Genomic DNA, 16,253 nt, shown 5'->3' with positions numbered 1-16,253 from the left:
GTTACCTGGGCAGCCATAGATGCAATGGTTTGCAGAATGTATCACCGTCTTATTAAGCACTGCATATCCGTATACCCAACAGGAAGGGTGATCATGTTCAACATCACACTGCCTCTCCAGGGAGGTTGAGTTAGGTCGCAATCCTATTCAGACACTGACACTGGCCGGATGGCCATATTCTAATGTCAGGTAATGTCATGCTGATGCAGGCCTCCCAGTATTGCCAACAGCATCCATGGAAACCCTGACAAGGCTTGTCATCCATTGAGCGGCTTCCTAATGTTGGTGCATCATTAGTGTTAGATGTGCATGGCCTTTAATCCGCCTTGAGGCATCCTCTAATTCAGCTAACACTATAGTTTGTTTATTCCAGAATGCGGAGGCTAAAGGAGAAAAGTCAAAGCAGCTTTTCTTCTTTGGCTGATATTAGATCTTTATCAGCTTTATCTCCTACATAGGGTGGGGTAGTCACATTGTCAATCTCTTCTATGGTACCACACTTCCCCAGCCTTTTTTTTTTTCCTATCAAGGAAGGCATTATAAAACATTAAAAAAAATTCATTCTTCCCAGTCCAGTACTATATTATTGATTTTATAAAGCTGCAGAGAGGAACTCTGTCAAATGTTGAACACATGCAACAGCTGGAGGAGGCTTGACGGGGCACAAACAGCCCATAAACAAGTAAGGTGGCTAAGGACACCACTCAAGTGTGTCCAAGTATATCAGGCTTGAAAGATTGGTTGTGAAGGAGGCCCTGTACTGTGGGGACAGGCACATGCAAAGCTGACCCATCCATGAGGCCAACTGAAGCAGTCACCTTAGGCAGTAGGCTGGTGATTGGAAAAGGATTAGGCAGTAGGCTGGCAGTAGACTGGATTGGAAAAGGGAGATAAAGAGAAAATGTGGAGGGGAAAAGAGTGGTGTGCTTGAATATGGAAGGAGCAGAGGCTGGCACATCATTGGGGAAGGAGGGGCAGAACTTGGCATGCCACCTCAAACTGCCTGCTTGGCTGCCCTTGGGGACATGTTTACTGGGCAGTCAAACTGTTTTATGCTTCAAGACTGCTGTTTAGGAAGCAAAATGGTTGGCAACCTTCAGTCTCGAAAGACTATGGTATAAGCCTTCAGCACCCAGTATTCCCAGGCGGTCTCCCATCCAAGTACTAACCAGGCCTGACCCTGCTTAGCTTCCAAGATCAGACGAGATTGGGCATGTGCAGGGAAGCAACTTGTGCTGTATTTAAGGGTATCTAATAATTTCCTTGTGAAGACTATGCTGGGACATACCTCTCTCTTACAGAATGGATTTATTGGCATGATGGAATCCTCTTGGGGTATTGGTAAAGTATTCCTGAGAATGTACCTCTCCTCAAGAATGGATGGATCAATCCCCCTGAATTACAGTATGTCCATCATTCTGCTTCCTTATTAGTCATTCAGCAAATCAGTAACAATGATCAGAAGTTGGAAGCATTCAGAGAATGATGCGAAAGAAAAGGAGGAGCAGCCAGACTTGGAATCTCTCTTTCGTGGATGCTTCCAGTGGGTTCCAAATGACATCTCTTTGAAGGGGATTTTTAACTGAAGGGTTTCCATATTGGAGGCTGACTGGTGAACTCTTTTGGATAGAAAAATGGTTTTTGTGAAATAAAAGTTTCATTCAGAATGCACGGGGGGATCAATTCAAGAGATATGCCAGCCTGCAGTGGTTCCTTTTCTTCTGCATTGTGTTTTGGTCCATAGGGGCTTTGGTCACCCCTTCTCTTTGTTGCAGGGGTGCTCAAAAAACGTGACTGCACCTGCTCAAATGGCTGCAAGCAGGATTGTGCTAAACAGAGTTGTACCCACAATCTGTTGTGATAGGGCTGTGTTTTCCCCAGTCTCAAGAGCTGCCTCCCCTTCCCCTGCCCAGAAGTCCCCAGAAATGTATCTCGGGGAGGCAGCCACTGCAGATGCCACCACAGAATCTCCTTTCCATGGGAAGCTGGAAGGGGGCTAAAGTGGTCAGCTCAGTGCACATTTCCATGAAAAGGAGGTTCTTGTGAGCTGCCTCTTTCCTCTTGCTCCAATGTAATGTTTGAGGGCCTTGAGTAGAGGGAAGGGAGAAAGGGTAGAGAGAACCCAATTGTCACACAAAGCTCATCTAGCAGTCTCTGTGCAAGCAGAGCAATGCTTGTGCATCTGTCGTTTTTGCAGTGCTCAGACAGACAATTGCAGCACGTCGCTGGTTCTCAAACCTACTGGGGTCACAGTACCCCACAGCTTCTACTCACATAATCCAAGAGGGCAGCGACCAAATCTCATGAGATCTTGCTCAATCCAAGATGGCGGCAACTTTGTTTGCCACCAATAGGAGAGCCAATAGGAGAGGCAGTTGAGGACATCTTGTGGCACCTCTGTGAGTGTCCTGTGGAATTGAGGTGCACACTTTGGGAACCACTGCAGTACGTAATCTTGCAAGCTTGCTACCTGATTCCAGTACCAGAAAAAACAGAGGCTGAAGTGATAGGGGGGAAAAAAAAGAACTACAAACAAAAAGTAAAAAAAAAAACTGTTAGTTTTTTTTATTAGTGCAAGCAATGTACAGTGTTTACTGTACAACTGTTCCTTGCAGATGTCGTCCAACGTTTTTAATGTTATATTCAATACCAGAAAAAAATGGGATATACTATTTTCTTTTTTTGACAATTTTCTGCTTTAACCAGTTCACCATTTCACTGAATATTTTACTACATTACTGCAATTTGACTGCATAGTAAGTGGTAATCTAATATTTTAGAAAGCTTTTTTTTCTCCTAAAGAACATTTGTAAACTGCATACGGTATTAGCGTATTAGCTATAGCCATTAGTTGGCATCCTTCAGTCTCGGAAGACTATGGTGTCACGCTCTGAATGGTGGTTCTGGAACAGAGTGTCCTCTCCAGTGCACGAAGCCTGGGTAAAGTAGGTATGGAGGATAGGCTGTTTCCCATGCAGCAAATCCCCCCTCTCCATGTCGCTGAAATGGTCCAATGGAAAGGCAGAGGCCAATACAGTTGATTCCAGCAGCGTCGCAGGAGTTGCCAGAACGTGACTGTGTTCAGCCATGAACTGCCTCAGGGACTCCGGCTCTGGATTTTGCCTCGAGGTTGACTCCTGAAGCCTTTTCCATAACTGGATGTAGCCACAAGGCAGTGGAGGTTTGGGATCAGAGTTTTCCTTCTCTCAGATGAGCTGCCTTCCCAGGCTGACGAGTCCCATCTACCCGGTGGCTATAGCCAGGAATCCTTTATATCAGTAACTTGTTGGTGTTGCTTTGATATTTGTAAATCTAACCTTCTCAAGCACATTCCTTCTGACACTTTTTTCAGTTTAAAGAGAGAGAGAAAGAGAGACCGCAGACAGGCAGACATTTAGACTGCAATCCTATATGCGCTTACCCGGGAGTAGGTTCCCACTACTGAACTCAATGGGACTTTACTTCTGAGAAGGCATGCATAGGGTTGGGCTGTTATGCAATCTTTCCTCACGTTTATTTTCTCTTGCTTTCCACTGTGCCGTATCACCACTTGAACTGGAGCAGAAATTGTAGGTCTGAAGAAATGCTGTTCATTATGGGTTTTCAAAAAACACTTTGATGTGAAAAGCTACTATGTCGTTTTATTCATTCTCAGATTTACAAAATGTTGCAGTCTTTTGAAAAACACAAATAACAAACCAGTGTCCTGGGTTTTTCAATACAGTGTTCTTGCAGGGAAAACCTGTACAAAGATAGACTGAGAGAAGACGGCTCCCCAGTCTACTAGCCCGCATGTCTGCTCCCCGTTCACCACCACAGTGATGGTGCAGGCAGGAGAAACCCTGCATAATGTAGGATGTGATGTGCAAAATGGAAACTGCAGCTGAGAAGCGACCGTCCTGGCTGTTCCTGGGGTACTGACTTCTTATGTGTCCCACCTCATTGAAATGGAAGCTCCTCCTTTCAGAGAGTTGCCCTTAACCCAGAGGAGCTTTGCAGAGTTGCTGGTGTGGGGTGCAGACCTGCCTCTTTCTTTGTCCTTGACATGGGCGTTTCTAGCCAAAGCATGGGTGCCTTGCTGATTAAGCCAAGCCCTTCGCTGGGCTCAAACCTGCCTTGCCTGGCTTTCAGCCTTTGACTTTGTGCAGTGAGCTACTAGCACACTGATTTATCCAATGGTTGATTGGCAACCTTCAGTCTCAAAAGACTATGGTATAAGCCTACAGCACCTGGTATTCCCAGGCAGTCTCCCAACCAAATACCAACCAGACCTGACCCTGCTTAGCTTCCAAGATCAGACAAGATCAGGCACGTGCAGGGTAACATTTGCTTTATCCAAGGGCTGTTGATGCTCCCCTGGTGACTCAGTTCCTCCCCTGGGAAAATTGTTCCTTCCAATTGGTGAATGTCCCCTTAGGGACTTGGACCCTGGCATTGGAGAGATTTCTGTACTTGTTTGACATGACTGCCATCTTCCACGGAAGCAATCTTTCCACACCTACTCTTTTCTATGCAAAAAGAGATTCCTTCAGTGTGTGTGTTTCTGCAATTGGGATGAGGGGATGAACTTTGCTCTTCCCCCTTAGCTGCTGAGGCCACTGCAGCTCCTGCAGATTGTGGGGGTGCTGTGGTATCGTTTTGTGTGTGCGTTTGTGCCTGTAGTGTGCTTGGGCTTCTCCCCATGGCTCCTGGTGGTGCCTATTGCTTATTCCTAGTGGTGGGAGTGGGTGTCCCTCCTGTAATGGCCACTATCTGGTGCCACACCATTCCCCATCCCCTGCTCAATTCATCCTTGCAGCACTTCTCTGACTGGCATTGGGGTGTTTGGATGGTCCTTGGGTGCTGCACTCATCACATGCTGATCTCAAGGTGTCACTCAAATGATGTGGTGATGCTGTGTTCATGATGTGTTAATAAATTCTCTGTTGGAGTTTCCAAAAATTTTTGGTTGGCAACCTTCAGTCTCGAAAGACTATGGTATAAGCCTACAGCACCCAGTATTCCCAGGCGGTCTCCCATCCAAGTACTAACCAGGCCTGACCCTGCTTAGCTTCTGAGAATCAGACAAGATCATTCCATGAATACTGTTGGTGTTATTGGGAATGACTGCAGCGCCATCACTGGGAGGGCTGTGCTGCCATGATGGGCTTAGGATATGGCAGTCGTTGCACCAGTGTTGGTGCACTGTCAGCATGATGTTTAAATACGATTGGGCTGTCAGTGTAGCAAGTAGCGTTTAGGATTGCAGTCATAGAGCCCAATCCTATCCAACTTTCCAGCACCGATGTGGCCACAATGAAACTCTGGGGTAAGGGAACCCCTTAGCTTGAGGAGGCCTCTGTGACTCCCCCTCCAAGTGCAAGATGCAGTGTGTGCCCCATTGGCGCAGGCACATTTTTTTTTAGATTGTGAGCCCTTTTGGGACAGGGAGCCACTTAGTTATTTGATTTTTCTCTGTAAACCGCTTTGTGAACTTTGAGTTGAAAAGCGGTATATAAATACTGTTAATAATAATTAATAATAACATTGGATAGGATTGGGCCCACAGTCTCCCTCCCCCCATACCAACCACATGTCTCAGAATTTCCTTGAGAGAGGGATGTTTTTATCATGGAAAAATGGAGAATGGATAATTAGCTAAGACGGGATTTGTCATCACATGTAACAGACATTCAGTTTTAAATAGTTTTACATCTCCTGCCTCTGTTTTGTGTGTATGCGTGAATGTGTGTGTTCCAATGGCTCACACGGCAGTAGACCAATATACTTTCTCTGTGCCCAATTACTCATATATCCCTTAACTAAAACATTACTACATATTTCTCCATCTCCGCCTCCCCCTGATTTTCTCAGACACCAGGATCGAAAGGTTAAGCAGGAGTGGACGCAGAACTTCACAAAACAATTCCACGTTAAATACACACATATCAAGACATAATAGAGTTTATTCTGTCACCCATGTTCTATTCATTTGAATGAAAATTGCAAGCCTATAAAATAAAGAACAAGCATCTCTCCTAGTTTTAAGAAAATGGCCATTTTCCTGGAAATGAAACACAAGACTGGACGGATTGAAAGAGGAAAAAAAGTCACTGGTTCTCAGCTAGATGACAGACGCGTTCCGGGACCTTTTTTTCCTCTCCTCTCTGCCCCCACCTTTTCCCCCCCTGCCTGCACCACCCCGCCCCTTTTTTTCCCTCCTCCTTGCCCCCACCTTTTTTTCCCCTGCCTGCACCACCCCACTCTGCACTGCTGGCTAGGGAGGGATTTGAACCTCCAACCTTGTGATCCACAGCCCAGCACTCTCTCCATTAGGCTATAGGAAAGCCTATTGTCAAAGTGTTCAGAACTAATATATAAGGTCTTCAGCCCAGCTGGTGGCTATCAGTGCCTCAAGTATTAGTTCCAAACACTTTGAACCTAAGACCTTTGGTGGCTCAGTGGTTAAATTATAGGTCTTTGGAGCCAGAGGCTTGGGGTTCAAATCCCACTGAGGAATAATTTTTTTTTTTTTTTTTAAGGTGGGAAGGTGCTCCATGGCTGCAAAATATAAAGGTTGGTTGCTAGTTGCCAAAAGGGGGGCCAGCTGAGGCTGCAAAACTCCTCAAAGTTCAGTCCCAGGCAGGCTCTTCTTTTAACTTTTTTTTTTTTTAAGTTCCAGTTAGGACTTAACCCACAGTTAAGCTCCTGGAGTGAGCCCCCTGCTGGAGGCTGTGGGTTAAGTCCTACCTGGGACTTAAAAAAAAAAATATTCCTCAGTGGGATTTGAACCCCAGGCCTCCAGCTCCACAGATCTATTGTTTAACCACTGAGCCACCAGAGGTCTTAAGTTCAAAGTGTTTGGAACTAACACTTGAGGCACTGATGGCCACCAGCTGGGCTGAAGACCTTATATATTTGTTCTGAACACTTTAACTACTGTATAGGCTTTCCTATAGCCCAATGGAGAGAGTTTCCTATAGCCCAATGGAGCACCTCCCCACCTAAAAAAAAATGGGGTGATTCACTCCAGCTGTGGCAGGAGTGCTTTTGCTACCAGGGATCTCACACGGGATGGACGTGTGTGTGTGTGTGTGCGCGCGCACGCGCGTATGTATAAAAAATGGTTTATAAATAAATAAATAAATAAATAAATAAATAAAAAGTTGTGAGTTCCTACACCTATTTTTTTACAAAAAAAGCACTGCTTAACAGTAACCCTATGAACCAGTGTTTCTCAAACTGTGGGTTGGGACCTACTAGGTGGGTTGTGAGCCAGTTTTAGGTGGGTCCCCATTGATTTCAATATTATATTTTTTAATATATTAGACTTGTTTTAACAAGCTTCTATGTATTTTCTTTTAACAATGATAGTCAATGGGACTTACTCCTGGGTAAGTGTGGGTAGGATTGCAGCCTAGGATTGTTAAAAATGTTCCTACTTGATGATGTCACTTCTGGTCACAGTGTCACTTCTGGTGGGTCCTGACAGATTCTCATTCTAAAAAGTAGGTCCCAGTGCTAAGTGTGTGAGAACCACTGCAGTGAACGTTTTGAAATGTACCATTCCATTTTTAATGAGAGTACTTGTCTTGAAATTACAGAGCAACAGAATCAATTAGGAGAGTTTAAAAATAAAACTAATTATTTCTTGAAAGCAATTAAGGGAACGGAGTCTGAGCTTCGGGAGGAGTTTCAGTAATAAATGCATGTGTTTAAAGCAGTTTCTTCAGAACAGCAGTGGTCTCCTCCATGGTGAGGGAAGAACATAATATGCATTGGTAGATATGTTTTTGAGATGATTGATTGAGGGAAGAAGAAAAGAGAGAACCATCGCTGTGTGGAAAATGCGCTTTGGCGGATACATTATGAGCTGACACCATAATGCAGGGTGATATGATAAATGGGGATGGATGCTGAAGAAATGTTAAGAGATGCTCATTCAAAATAATAACTGTGTATGCATTGGCTGGAAATGTCAGGACCAATACACTGCGTGAATGCATAGGCTAGAATGTCCAAGGAAGAACAAGGAAGAACTTCGCCAAGTCTGAACCTATAGGACTACACCCCGAAATGCTGTTAGTTCTGGCAGTCCATTTGCCTAGTCAGCTATCTCTTGTTTAGTCTTTTGCTGATCTCTGAACTGTGTTTTATCCCCTTTAATTTCAGACCCTGCTGCCTAAATATGACCCTGCATCATAAGTATGCATCATCATCAAGTGACATGTTCACCCTATCTAATGTTAGTCCCAGGCAAGAGGTGATCACTCAGTTACATCAACACCTCTTTGTCAGAAAGATGTGTGACTCCTGGGGCCAAAGTCTTAAAGACCCCAAATGGCAGATGTGGGTGTGCCGCCCCTGCCAAATCAGCTTATAAACCACCAGAGGAGGTACCTGCAGATGAGCTACCAAATGCTAAGCAAGAGTCTGAGATGAAAACTATTGGCTCCAAAGAGTGGAACTGGCTGAAAAATCCCCAGGAGGGGGGCTGGCTACAGACTCCAAGGTGTGTAAATGAGTACTCACCAGCATTTGTCAATATGGATTCCTTCTAATTCACACTCAACTGTACCATACATCAATAAATTCTTTTTAAAAACTCAAGGGGTCAGGAAAATCCCCATTATCCCATTCCTCCAGTACTTATCATTTCTTTGTAAGATCACATAACAGGAGATCTTTCAGCATTCTCCCCCTCCCCCCAACACACACACAATCTCTTGCTTGGCAGACAGAGCTACTAGTCTAGCAACTAGTTGTTGTAGCCCTAATTACAGAAATGAGACTTCATTTGTGCATTGAATACAATGCATTACCCCGCCTTTTGAATATTCAAACTCTTCCCCAGATGTGACCCTGCTACTTGTGGGAGTGGGGAGTGATTCATGTGAATCACACTTTCATGTGCTAACCATATTCTAGTACATTTGGATTGCACCCAAAAGGGGAGATGGGATGAACTGTCTCCCTCATGGCCAGCGAAAAGTTCCAAGGAGGCCTATTGGAGACTAAGCAGCCAATGGGAAGGTAAGTAAAAAAGAATTTTACTTACCTCTCTGGGGGTGTCTGATTGCCTCCTTCATCATAACATGCAGTGTCAGCGGCCCTATGTGCTATAGGCCGGTGGGGGATAAGATCAGCCTGCTAATGTTGTACCTTGTATGAACAACAAATGTTTTTTTATTGCACAGGGGAAATAATTTTTGTTCACAGACAACTTGGATGAGAAATTAAATATTACTAGCATTTATTTCGCCATTTTTAAAGTCACCTACCATGTTGTTATGTAAAAACTAATTTTGTTAATGGACAATAATAATTTTCTCCTTGTGATGAGTCATCACATATGTCAAGAATCCTCAATATTTTAAATAGAGATCCACTTTCTTACCAACTTTAATAATATTTCCATGCATTTTAGCCACTGACATGGATGTATTTTCTTTCTGCGGTCTCCCTTTATTTCAGTCTTTATCTTGATTAATCACATTTTTAATAGATTAGTAACAGCCAGTAAGGGTGTACATGGGGGGGAAAAATGTTTCCTATGTTTTCATTGTCCTGTGTAAAGATCTTGTTTAGGTGTGCATCAGTGGCTTCACTAGGGTTTTTATCACCTGGTGTGGGAGGCCAGTACGTCGCCCTCATGACGGACGTCCTCCCATGCAGCGGGTGGGGCAATGCCCTGGGCGGTGGGTGTGGAAATGCACCATTGCCCTGCTCCTGCGGCTTTTTGGCTATTACTTTTGATAGAGATATTTCAACATGGTTTGTTTCATTGCATTCTGTATGAAATCACAGATCAAAACAGTCCCCAATAATCCTTCCAAACTGGGGCTGTATCCTCAGTAGCAACACCAAACATGAAAGTAAAGTCAAGAAAATCCCCCCCCCCCCAAAAAAAAAATCACTCACAGGGCATGGCGACATTGCACTGTGCGTTCCTACTTAGCTTAAGTGGCCACACACGCCAGGGTGACATAGTCAACAACAACAACAACAAAATCAGCTTTAAATGTCTTCATTAGAATATTTTCTTCTTCTCCAACCTATTTTCACAAATTTTTTCAAAAGTAAGTTCCAGCTACTTCCACCACCTGTGTCTCTTGGGGCCCCTCATTCAATGAAATGAAGTGAGCAAGTCCTCATTCCCCTCCCGGGGGGGGGGGGCATGATCTAGTCTTACTTTCTTCCCTCTTTCCATTCATCCACTCCCTCATCCATCTGTATCTATTTATGCTTCTGGGCAAATTTCTCAGTTTGCTTTCTGTTGAACCTGATTCTGCTTCCCAGTTCTGATGCTTTGAAAAAAAAGTGTGGACATCCGAGCCCTTCAGATGATGATGTTACCATTTCTGCAGTAGCAGAAATAGCTGCAGTCCCCACTTGACTACACCCCTGCTGTTACCTGACCTGACCTTGTAGGAGAAAGTTAGGATGCGATTTGTAGCCAATTCGAGAAAGAGGGCTCCTGCAAAGTCTCATTTTCCTCTACTGAGTTCCAAGCGCATTCATCAGTGATCAAGGACAATTGGAACAGGCTTCAAACTTTTATTACAAAAATGCCAAACACCCAGTAATAGAACAGCTCAAAATATAGGAGAGTAAGCAGAGTCATAATATGTAAAATGGAGACAATCCCCTTTCCATATAGCCCTTTCCTGAACAATCCCTCAGAAATTCAGGTGGTCTTCCTGATTTAATTGCAACTATCTTACAGCATGACAGTCAATGTACAGAGGAGATGACAAGAGCTCCTTCGATTTATTATCTGCCCAGCATGAGGCATGGACAGTAGGTAAAGAAAAAACTCTAAAACATGAAGGTGTGTTTCTTATGAACCCCTTGTCTGCCACCTAGTGAATGCGAATGGGACCCTGGAGTTGCTATCAACACTGACACCTTAAAATTGTGGGAAGCTTCTCTTTCTTAACTCTCCAATCACCCAGATGTCATGATCATTGAACATGTCTACATCCATCTTCCTTTTTTTCTGAAATTGCCTCAGTTTTACCATTTTTGCCATTCTATTTCTACCAAAGTCCCTTTCCATCTACACTCTTGTGGCTTTAGGACAGGATTTCAGACATATTTACAAGCTTTTCTCATAATCTTTCCTGTAAAGAGCTCAACTAGATCTAGCACCCTAAAACGGTGATCAAGCTATCTTAGCCTTTTACTCTGCCTGTGACTACCTCCTATTAATCCATTATATGATTTATTCATTCATTTAACACACTTATACTCTGCCTTTCCACCCTTGCTGGAGGTCAAGGCAACTTTTAGATGAAATACAATAAGCGTCCTCTTACAATCTAATGACCAGGGTGATAATTGTGGGTCCCATAAACCTTAATGCCTGATTAAGGCCCTTGCTTGCTATCTCTGCAGTGGCTGACTCAGGGTGTGTGTAACAGGGGATGGGGGGGGGGAGAGAGAGAGAGAGAGAGAGAGACAGTCTTATTCCTTGAGCCCAAGATTCCTAAGAGGCATCCCAACACTGCTGGTTCAGATAGACTAGCCCAGTGCTTCCCAAACTCCTTAGTGCCAGGACCCAATAGAGACCTTCCATATAGAATATGTGTGTCGACATTTGCTAGACCCCCCCTAGAAACTGAGTTCAAGGACTGTTCCCCCAAACCTTTACAGTTATTCCAGGATACCCAGAAGGCTGGAGAAAAAGATGTGAAATTAGGCCAGACAAAAGGCTGAAACTTGGTTCACACTTGATCTCTGCAGCACACCATTTATTAGAGAAAATCGGAATTTTAATTTGGGGCTATGAACCTCATGCCATAGGTTAGCATTAGCATTCCAACTAATGATTTTCTTCTGCCAGTCTGGCAAGGTTGCTTGCAAAGGATTTTTTTTAATCCACCAAAAATTGTCTCACAACCCACAGTTGGGTCCCGACCCATTTGTGAAACACTGGGCTAGCCTTATATGACGTGAGGAGGCAGCTATGTTTTTCAGTTTGCATAAATGCCCTTAATAGGTTGGAGCTCTTATATTCACAACAAAAGGTATGTGTAGGTGAATAAAGAAGAACCCTCCCTCTCTTTACCTTGCTGTATACTCTACCACTTCTGTGATTTTTCTTCCCAGCATGGCTCATTTCTGGAATTGGAACTGGGCTTGAAAAAAAAAAAAGTGCCTGCAAGGTGGCAAGGCAAAGGAAAGGGCTATGGAATTCCTGTGAAAGACTTGAGAAAATCGGGATTCTCCAAAGCTTCCACCAAACAAGTGAGAGCCAGGATTGTGTAGTGGTTTAGGAGTTGGACTTAGACCTGGAAGATCTAGGTTCAAATCTCCACAGCCAGGAAACTTCCTTGGTAACTTTGGGCCAATCACTATCTCTTAGCCTCACCTACCTCACTGGGTTGTTGTGAGAAGAAAAGGATGGGAGGACCTATGTATACTACCTTGAGCTCCTTGGAGGACAGGCAGTATACATGTTGACATCCTTCAGTCGTGGAAGACTATGAAATTGTGCTCTGAATGGTGGTTCTGGAACAGAGTGTCCTCTCCAGTGCGCGAAGCCTGGGTAAAGTAGATTTGGAGGATAGGCTGTTACCCACGCAGCAAATCCCCCCTCTCCACGTCGCTGAATTGGTCCAATGGAAAGGCAGAAGCTAATACGGTTGGTTCCAGCGGTGTCGCAGGAGTTGCCAGAACGTGACTGTGTTCAGCCATGAACTGCCTCAGGGACTCCGGCTCCGGATTTTGCCTCGAGGTTGACTCCTGAAGCCTTTTCCATAACTGGATGTAGCCACAAGGCAGTGGAGGTTTGGGATCAGAGTTTTCCTTCTCTCAGATGAGCTGCCTTCCCAGGCTAACGAGCCCCATCTACCTGGTGGCTGTTTAGTCGCCTCTTACGACAAGTACAGCCAAACTGAGGGCCTATTCATATCCCCAGCCCCCAGGGGAAACAGGCAGTATAAAAATGTGCAAAACAAATCAAACAAGTGGGGAAAATTTGCCCTTCAAATAGTAAATCGCACAGTCCCATAGCAGTATTTTGGTACAGATTTCAACAACAGTGTATATTCCAATTTAGACCTATAGATGGATTATAGCTGAGTAGGACTAGTGACGGGCAGACTCCTCTCAGTTTCATCTGAAAATGGTTGACCAATTATAGGTATTTTTTAGAGAACATTTTTGTAAGAAATCTCGGTTTCCCCCGAAGAATTTTAAGGTTGGACATAATGTTAGTTGAAAAACAGTATATTAAATTGATGAACTCCCTATCTGTACTTTTCCCTATGTCTCTGGTGCCATTTTTCTCTAAGAAATCACAGAAGCCCAACAGGAGGAGAACAACTAAGAAGTGAATTGAGGAGTAAAGTGTCAAGGGGAGAAGCTTTAATTCTTCCACCCTGCCTTTGCTGCACTTTCAATTACCCTGAACCTACCACTTTATAGGGGATCAGCACAATGGCATTGTTAGGGCGAGGCACGGGGGGGGAGTGATGCCTGCACCCCCTGGGTCTCTCAGGCCTTATGTGTTGTTGCTAAGCAGAGCCCCGTGTTGGGTTTCATGCAGGAAGGGTCCTCCCGCATGCCCTGTGTGCTGGTTGACTCTAAATAGTAGCATTAACCCCTGCTACCTGGGCAAGAGGCACACTTTCAAGTGGGTGCTCCTCTTTATAGCAGGGGAGGAGTAACTAGCCCACCTCACCCCAGCAGTGTCTTTTCTAGTGACTGTCTGCTGGTGTTCTTTTGCATCATTTTAGATTGTGAGCCCTTTTGGGACAGGAAGCCACTAGTAGTTTGATTTTTCTCTGTAAACCACTTTGTGAACTTTTAGTTGAAAAGCGGTATATAAATACTGTTAATAATTCTGGAAGCACTTGTCAAGGATGTAGGAATGAATCTGGTTCAGCAGCCAGCCCAATTCTATATACAGTTCTGCAGTATAAGATCTAATTCAGCCCTTAGCTGCAAGGAAGCACATGACACTTACATGGAAGAAGCTCCACTGGCTGCCAGTGAAGTTTCTTGGCACAGTTCACAGTGCTGGTGTTGACATTTAAAGACCAAATTGATTTGAACTGTTATATCTCGTGGAGCACCTGCTCCTGAAACCCCTATATGCTAAAATAATTGTGTGTAAGGCCTTTCTCCTGCTAGCTTGACATCCCTAACGAAGAAATGCTTTATAAACTGTACTGTTTAAATGTTCCTAGCCACCAAGCATGCAATTCAGAAACATTTATAGCACAGGCTGGCCCCCTTTGGTGTAGTCAGTGTTGATATGTGGCAGGATCTACCAAAGGGTTCAAAAGAGCCCATTCAGCTCCTTCCAGCCATCGCACCTCGATAAATTGCGTTCCAGGAATGGTCTGGGCATCTTCACCGCAAAAGGAAGATGGTATTACTGATTACATAGCAATGGCTGAGCTCTGCACTCAGCGGAATGATTTAAATTAGTCATGTCAAGGCATTTGCAGCCATTGGCATGGCTTAATTAATTGTCTTGTAAGTGTTCCTGCAAGGTGCCACCCTCTCCTATAAACAAAATCGCTTAAATTGCTGGTGTCAAAGTAATGCACTAGACAAATTAGTTGCTGAACCGGGGCTGCTAATAAATGAGCTCTCTTCATGATACACATTTAATTTGCAAATATTATAAGAGAGCCTGTGATGAAATTTTAGGAGTCTTTTACTATTATTAAAGAGATTGGATAGAACATCCTGTACATTGGCATGCTCCCTGAAATTATGGGGCATGCGTGCCGTGTGCTCCATTTCTATGGCATGCTGGCGACCAAGGCCTATGCAGACAAGGTGAGGCAGAAGCAGCAGCTTCTGGAGAGTCTACCTGTGGACTTTGGAAAGCCACTGCCAGCTTCCCTTCCAGCCCTTGTTAGATGAGACAGCTATGCCACCTCAGGGTGTAAAGCAAAGAGCTGGCAGCTTGGGACTCCAAGTCCCACCATCTTCCTCCCTCAGATCAGTGGTGTAGCTAGGGGGCTTGGGGGGGTCAATTGCCCCTGGTACCAGGCCTTGAGAAGGTGTCAGGGGGGTGCCTTTCTGGGAAAATCAAAAGTGCCTTTCTAAGGTCTCCAGGAGGACATCAGAGGCAGGAGGTAAAAGGGGGATATGAGAGCATTAAAAATTTATGGGCTCCAGGTGCCAGATGCCCTAGATACGGCACTGCATCACTAGTTTCTCTTCCTGACAGGTTTGTCCTTTAGGTTGCACTCCTACATACACTTTCCCGGGAGTAAGCATCACTCATCATTGAATTTATTTCTGAGGAGACATGCATGTGAGATAGGAAGGTGAAGAAAGAGGTGCCTATGCTATGGAACAGTTTGCTTAGCCTCTGGGACACTGTTTGAAACTTCTGCTAGATAAGGAAATGGAACCACATCGGTCTTGTGGCAGAAAACAAAAACGTCTCTTGGCGACAACTTGGGGGGGACGGACAGCAAAAGTTGCCTCCTGTACTGATTTTAGGATAACACTAAGAAGTTATTTGTAGAGCAGATTTTCAGCCCAATTCTATGCATGTCAACTCAGAAATAAGTCCCATTGAGTTCAGTGGTGCTAACTCCCAAGTAAGTGTGCATAGAAATGTAGCCTTGGAATGTGCAAATTGTAAAGACATGTATCACTGTGTTGTTGTCCTTACTAGCCCAATGGATGTCCTATGGATGGGCTGCTCTGGTACTTGTACTTGTGTGCACTGCCGCAAAAGCACCATGAAGTGCTCTGTGATAGCAGTATTAGCCAGCATGCTGGCGGGAAGGCTGGACCCTTCTTGTTCACATTGGCAGAGTGAAGAATGCCCTGGATAAAGTAAATCCAGCGCAGGAGCAGGAGGATCCTGCATTGCCATGCATACTTTTAATTCTGGTTGGGCTGCCAAATCAATCTCTTCCTGCACATCCTACGTATGCCCACTCGGATAAGTTCCATTGCATTCAGTTGGGCTTACTCCCAGGAAAGTGTGTGTAACATTGTTGCCTGAGCCATTGTGCTATCTCAGCTTCAGACAAGTGTGATTGCCACTGTTGGGGAAGTAGTGGTGGAATGTTTTTGTTGCAGCTTAAAGTTCTTTCCCGGAGGAGCGCTTTCCTTCTTTCCATTCTAGTAATGGGTAATCACTTCTCTGAGAGAAAACAATTGAGTGCTATCGGGGAAACTGTTGGGAAGATGCACACTGGTTTAAATGAGGCAACAGGTAGGATCAGCCTGAACAATCTCTCCAATTTTTTACAACTGAAAACCATTCTTGGTAGGTCACCACTTTCAACGGA

General features: G+C 44.5%; 1 pseudogene; it reads right to left on the bottom strand.

Annotated features, from left to right (window-relative positions):
- Positions 1-1,123: 1,123 nt before the first annotated feature.
- LOC136642734 (5S ribosomal RNA) lies at positions 1,124-1,240 on the bottom strand (annotated as a pseudogene).
- Positions 1,241-16,253: the final 15,013 nt, after the last annotated feature.

The sequence above is a fragment of the Tiliqua scincoides genome, chromosome 2 (genome assembly GCF_035046505.1).
Source record: "Tiliqua scincoides isolate rTilSci1 chromosome 2, rTilSci1.hap2, whole genome shotgun sequence".
Taxonomy (NCBI): Eukaryota; Metazoa; Chordata; class Lepidosauria; order Squamata; family Scincidae; genus Tiliqua; species Tiliqua scincoides.
Note: the sequence above shows the minus strand (reverse complement) of the source record. Positions and strands in the feature narration are given on the sequence as shown.